The sequence below is a fragment of the Leptodactylus fuscus genome, chromosome 4, assembly GCF_031893055.1.
Source record: "Leptodactylus fuscus isolate aLepFus1 chromosome 4, aLepFus1.hap2, whole genome shotgun sequence".
Taxonomy (NCBI): Eukaryota; Metazoa; Chordata; class Amphibia; order Anura; family Leptodactylidae; genus Leptodactylus; species Leptodactylus fuscus.
In genome coordinates, this window is record NC_134268.1 from 102,726,841 (window position 1) to 102,732,840 (window position 6,000).

Consider the following 6,000-nt stretch of genomic DNA (forward strand, 5'->3'; position numbering starts at 1 on the left):
AGCTTTTATGTTGCAGATTTTGGTGCAGATATTTGAGCCAAAGCCAGGAGTGGATTGAGCAGAAGGTGGAAGTATAAGTTTTCCTATATATTTCCCATTCATTTTGTAGCTAATCTTGGCTTTGGCTAAAAAAAAAACGCTACAAAATGTGCAACAAAAAAAGCTGTGTTTCCGCATCATGGGGCCTTAGCCTACAAATAGAAAAGAAAAAATAAATCACAAAATCCCTTCACCCATGGTTCACACCTGTGTTGGAGTCTCCTCTGCAGATACTGCCAAAAATCAGCATAAAGAAAATTCCTGCATAGAAGACTTTCTCTCTGCCGGGTTTCAGTATAAAGCCAATGGAAATCCTTCTAGTCTATGAGGTCCACAGGTAACCGCTGTTTTAGCAGACGAGCTTTACGTCGTTCAGGTCCCCAGGCAGACCTAAATGATGGAGAGCCCAAAGCTAGTGTGAACCTAGCTTAAAGGGGTATTCCCACGTCGCATACTCACCAGTCTTCACTGCTGTAAAATCTTCTTTCTTCCTGGTTTCTTGCGTCATTTGGTGGCGGGGTTTCACATGCATACTGCCGTTTAGCTCTGCCCCCAAATTAGTGTGTTGCTCCGCCCACCGCATAGCGTGATCCTATGGGGCGGCTGAAGGGCCTGTGATGTCATCAAAGGTCCTCAAACAACACTATATGCATAATATTGGACTATGAAGTACAGGCAGGAGCAACTCCATTCTGTGTTACATACAGAGACTGCCTGTCTCTGCCATAATGAACACAATTGAATTAGCTAGCCTGATAACTGGGAAAACAGAAGACGAGTTCAGAAATGAAAGCAGCTCCTCTCCTCTATCTGAGTGTAGGACCTAGGTCACGTGGTGTAGACACAGGAATAGCTAGAAACACAGGCTCGCTTCCGTGCACTTAGCCCCTCCTCCCTCCCCCATGAGAGCAGGCAGATACATCACTTGACTTTTGAGCAGATAAGTCAGGGCTGTGGCCACAAAGAACTGAATAAAGTAAGATAGTGAACAAACAAAGCAATTTTGCTGAAGCAGTGTATTTAGGAAAAGTCTTAAATCCACATTAACAAGCAGTATAGATAGGATCCTTGTGATGGGACAACCCCTTTAAACCCGTACAAAAATGAAACAAACCTATACAATTTATTATTATTTCCATGCCAATAACAACCCTGAACTATTAAATGGTCACTTTATTTGACCCACAGTCAGTGCCTTAAAAAAATTGAAAAGCACAGAAATTTATGAAGCAAAGCACAAGTCTGGCAGCATAAGGACAAGCTGACTGTCAATTTCACATGATATGATTTTTTATTGAATATGTTTCTCAGTATATTTTAATAAATTGCAGTCAAGTCCTTTTTACAACTGAAGGTCACTACAATATGTCCACTCATTTTTTGCAGTAGCAGCGAAACTATAAAGCAAAGGTGGTGTGCATGTACAAATGAACTGAGGGGAAGTGTTTTAGTTGCCTGTTATTTGTGGAACTGGAAGGAGTTTTTCTCCTTGTTGGATATACACGTAATAACATCCGTGGAATGCAACAAAACTGGTATCATTCTAATTGTTTAAACAAACTGGGCATTCTTTGTTGTTTGCTGCACCAGGAGTTTTTGGAACAGCAAATAGATTTTATATTATTGCCTTATAATACCAAAGTTTCGTTTTTTATTCATCTCTACTGACAAACATTTGAAATTAAAAGCAATCAAAAATTTGTATATACAGTACACCGAGAAGGTACCGATGAAAATGTCAACTCATTCAACAAAAAAAAGCCCTCGTATAGCCTCATCAATGGAAAAATGTTTTAGGCTAAGGCCCTATGTAGCAAAAAAGCGCTGTGGGAGAAAACTATGGCAGCTGCACATTGCGGTTTTTCATGCAGTGCTTTTTGCAGGAAACCTCTATGGACTTTCTGCTTCCATTATAACTATGGGGAAACCATCAGCATTTCCATAGGTATAGTTGACATGTGTCTGCTGCACATATTTTTACGCAAAGTGACTGTAAAAAAAAAAAAAAAGCACCAAAATGTTAAGTACTTCATTTAGCATTTTGCATAGATCCACTTCAATTTTGCACAATGAGGCCGAGACCCCACATGGGGAAAAAAACGTGGGATCCCAGCCTTATTGTGCAAAATTAAAGTGGATCTATGCAAAATGCTAAATGAAGTAATTAACATTTTGGTGCTTTCTTTTTTTGTTACGTTCCACCACCCATTCAAAAAGTATGGTCCCTGATAGGTTATATGTAAATTAGCCTAGACATGTTGCATATTAAAATTCTGTAATTGAAATGATTCCTATAATAAAGTTAGCATGTTAAATATGCTGCACTGTGAGCAGCACAAAATTTATAACACAAAAAAATGGTAAAATTGCATTTAGTTTTTTCCACACCGGAAGAGTTAATGACATTAATCAATAAGTTACATGTATCCCAAAATGGTATCATTGAAAAATAAAACTTATCCCTTCAATTCAAATACTGAAGGAATTTTTTTTCACTCAAATATGAAAAAAGCTTGGACATTAACCCTTTCCCTACATCTGCCATACAATTATATATAATAGTTATACATGACATGTACTTTCAATATGGTGGAGACCTGGTGGCAATGCCTACAAATCAGTGCCAGAATTAATAAAAAAAATAACACCCCCCCCCCCTGTTATTTTGGGTTGTATCGCTGGCCCTCAGAATGAGATCCAAGGCCAGCAATCCATTGCCATGACAGCCGGAAGCCTATTGAAAGCTCCCAGGCTCTGATATGCTCTTGGATTAAATGGCACAATTTTCTAAAGCATTACTATAAATTATCAGTGTATTAGTGATTAGAAAAGATCTGAATCACCATTTCTTCACTGTTTTGTTTTCCATAAAAATTTGGATAAAAAGCGGTCAAAGCAATAGACATTCCACAAATCAGTATAAATAAAAAAGTACTTGGGGCAACACAGTGCCTCAATGGTTAGCACTGCAGCCTTGCAGCGCTGAAGTCCTTGGTTTGAATCCTGCCAATGACAACATCTGCAATGAGTTTGTAGTATGTTCTCCCTGTGTTTTTGTGTGGATTTCCTCCCTATTCCAAAGACATACTGATAGGAAAAATGAAAATACATATGGCCCTGCAAAAAAATACGCCTTATTCATCCCTGTCAACTTGTTTCCAGGCTTGAAGAGACCCAACAGGGTACTAGAGCCTCCTTTCAGTGGTACAGTTTTTGCCAACAAACTTATTATTTTGCTGTAATATTGTAATTACTTATATCTTATTTACATTCACAGATATAACGCTTCATTCAATTCCAACAATTCCCCCTTGGTGCCTTATGTTTTTTTGTCAATGAGTGTACAACTCCTGGCATGATCTGAGAATTCATCATCATCATCATCATCATCATCATCATCATCAAATTACAATGGGAGCGGGGGAGATTGTGGTGGAGGGCTGTGTTTAGCGGTGGAGACCTGTGGTCGTATAGCTGTCCTGTCCTCCTCATAATCTGGCCCTGGATAGATTAAACCATATAGACGCTTGCAGTTTACAAAAGCTCAATTGAACACAGTATGACACTTTCTCCATCTAGTGGCTGAATATAACCCCTGCATCATTTTGTCTTTTATTCAGGGGTACAATGATATAGTAAGTTTTCTGTGAATATATTATTTCAATGGATAAAGTGTTAGGGCTTAAAAATGAATATTAAAACATGTCTCCCAATTTCTGTAGGACTTCTGTTCCATCGTAGGGATGTGAGTAGACGCAGGAAAGAGCTAAGGTTCCACTGCTGCCAAGCACCTGATGATTTGTTCTTTTTAAGGCAGAGAACTTCCCCAGACACAGGCACTGTCTTATCTAACCTCCTCCTAATAGCGGTGCCAGTGGGGAAAAAATGTATGAAATCATCAGAACCTTTGTGAGGAAGAAGTGCCAGCTCCTGGACCTCAATGCAATATACACGGTGTCCGGAAAGTAAGTACACAAAATGAAAGAGTGGACTTTAGTCTGTATATGAAGTGTTTTTTTTTTTATTAATAAACATGTGACCGGAAATGCACCGTGGCGGTGCTGCAGGTAGACCGACACAGTGATTGTAAGCGTATTTGCTTTCAGGCATTTTGTTGACATGAGCTATGCATCGATTCACATGGGTGGAGCAAGCAGACATGCATCTGGCCTACGGCGCCGCAGATGGAAACGTTAATGCGGCAAGGAGGATTTGCACAGAGAATAACCCTAACCGTCGTCACCACTGACTGCTAGCTTTGTGAGCATGGAGCGTTTCAAGCACCTGATCGCATGGGCTGTCCTCGCTCTTTATGGACTCCGGAGTTTGAGGAGGATGTCCTCCAGAGATTTGGAGAGAACCCTATATGTGGCCCTAATCTTTTGTTTGGAAATACAACTCAGAAGTCAAAGAGCACCATGTGCATGTAAGGCCTAATTTGGTTATTTACGTTACATTATTAGGCAATTGCAGCGGCTGTGAGGTAAATTTAAAAAATAACTGAAAAAATTTGACCCATTTTACAAACTAGACATGTAAAAGAATAAATCCTGGAGTATAGTGATCATTTTGAGCCCAAGAGAGCTTCCAAAAAATGAATGTGCATAATCGAAATATTTTAGTGCCTAATACGTTGTGCCTGCTTCGTGTCATCAGATTATGCTCTCATAAAACTTTATTGAAAAAAAACAAGAAAAAGAGCTTTACAATAACTGCATAGCAGAGAAAACAAGAACCAGTAACAAGGCAATATACAACTCGACTGGATAGTGCCACAAATTCACAATGTCACAGAATCAAGTTATCAGCCACAATTGAGTCCTGAATGACAAATAGGAGAGGTGAGCGGCCGGACAATTGTATAGTATGCGAAATAGGCACTTACACAGTGGAGGAGGAGTGAGGGAAAGGGAAGGAAAAGGAAACAAAACAATGTAACAGTACATAGCTCTATCAATACCCATGCAGTAGTAATAGGGTAATATTCGTAATAGGTTCTAATTGTAATATGTGACCAAGAGTGAATTGCAGGGCAGCTAACAATTGTTATGGGGGGGGGGGATGGTCAAACCTCTAGAAGGAGCATCTCTATCACGTTCCACATAGTCAAACCAGAGTGCCTACCTGAGCACTGGAAGCTGGGGTATTTATGGTTCTTAGATGCCAGCATCCTTTCCAGAGTAAAAGCTAATTTGACGTGTTGGATGAGCTCCGCCACCGTCAAGCAGGGCACACACTTCCTTTGGCGTGCAATCATGGCTCTGGCAGCTAATATAACCTGACCCAGCACTGCACACATGCAACTTGGGAGAATCAGTGTCCAGAAGCAAAGTGCCAGACCTGGCGAAGAGGGATGACAAGACCTGCCAAGGAGGGCAGAAACTGAAAGGTGGCAGTCCAAAAGGCCAGAACAGGAGGACAGTCCCACCACATGTGCATGAGGGTGCCTAATTGACCACAACCCCACCAGCAAAGATTCGAATAAGAGGGATCTATGTGTGCCAGTTGATTAGGGGACCTATACCAATGGAGGGAGATTTTGAGAGCCGTCTTCTTCTAAAACTTTAAGTAAGTTATCCCAGGTACAAAAACTTTGCATGTGTGGAAGTAAACTGCCACTTTGGCACACAACAGGGTGCAGAAGGGAAGGAGTGCCATGATTTTTGGTTTTTAGAATGGAAGCCAAATGTCTTTTGCAGAGCCCCTGATGTGTCAGTAAAGTAGAATTCCACAAGCAGTGAACTACATCCCTCATACAATTTATCAAAGTGCATAAAGAGCATTTTTGACCCGTGAGTGTTAACATTAGCATTAACTTAATTTCTAGAAATGAAAAGTTAGAACTGTAGGTTTTCCAGAGATATATCATTCCAGTGCCCAGCTTAGACACACACTGCAAACACTGTTAGGCTAAGGCCCCACGTTGCAGAAACACATTTTTTTTAATGCAGATTTTGCTAC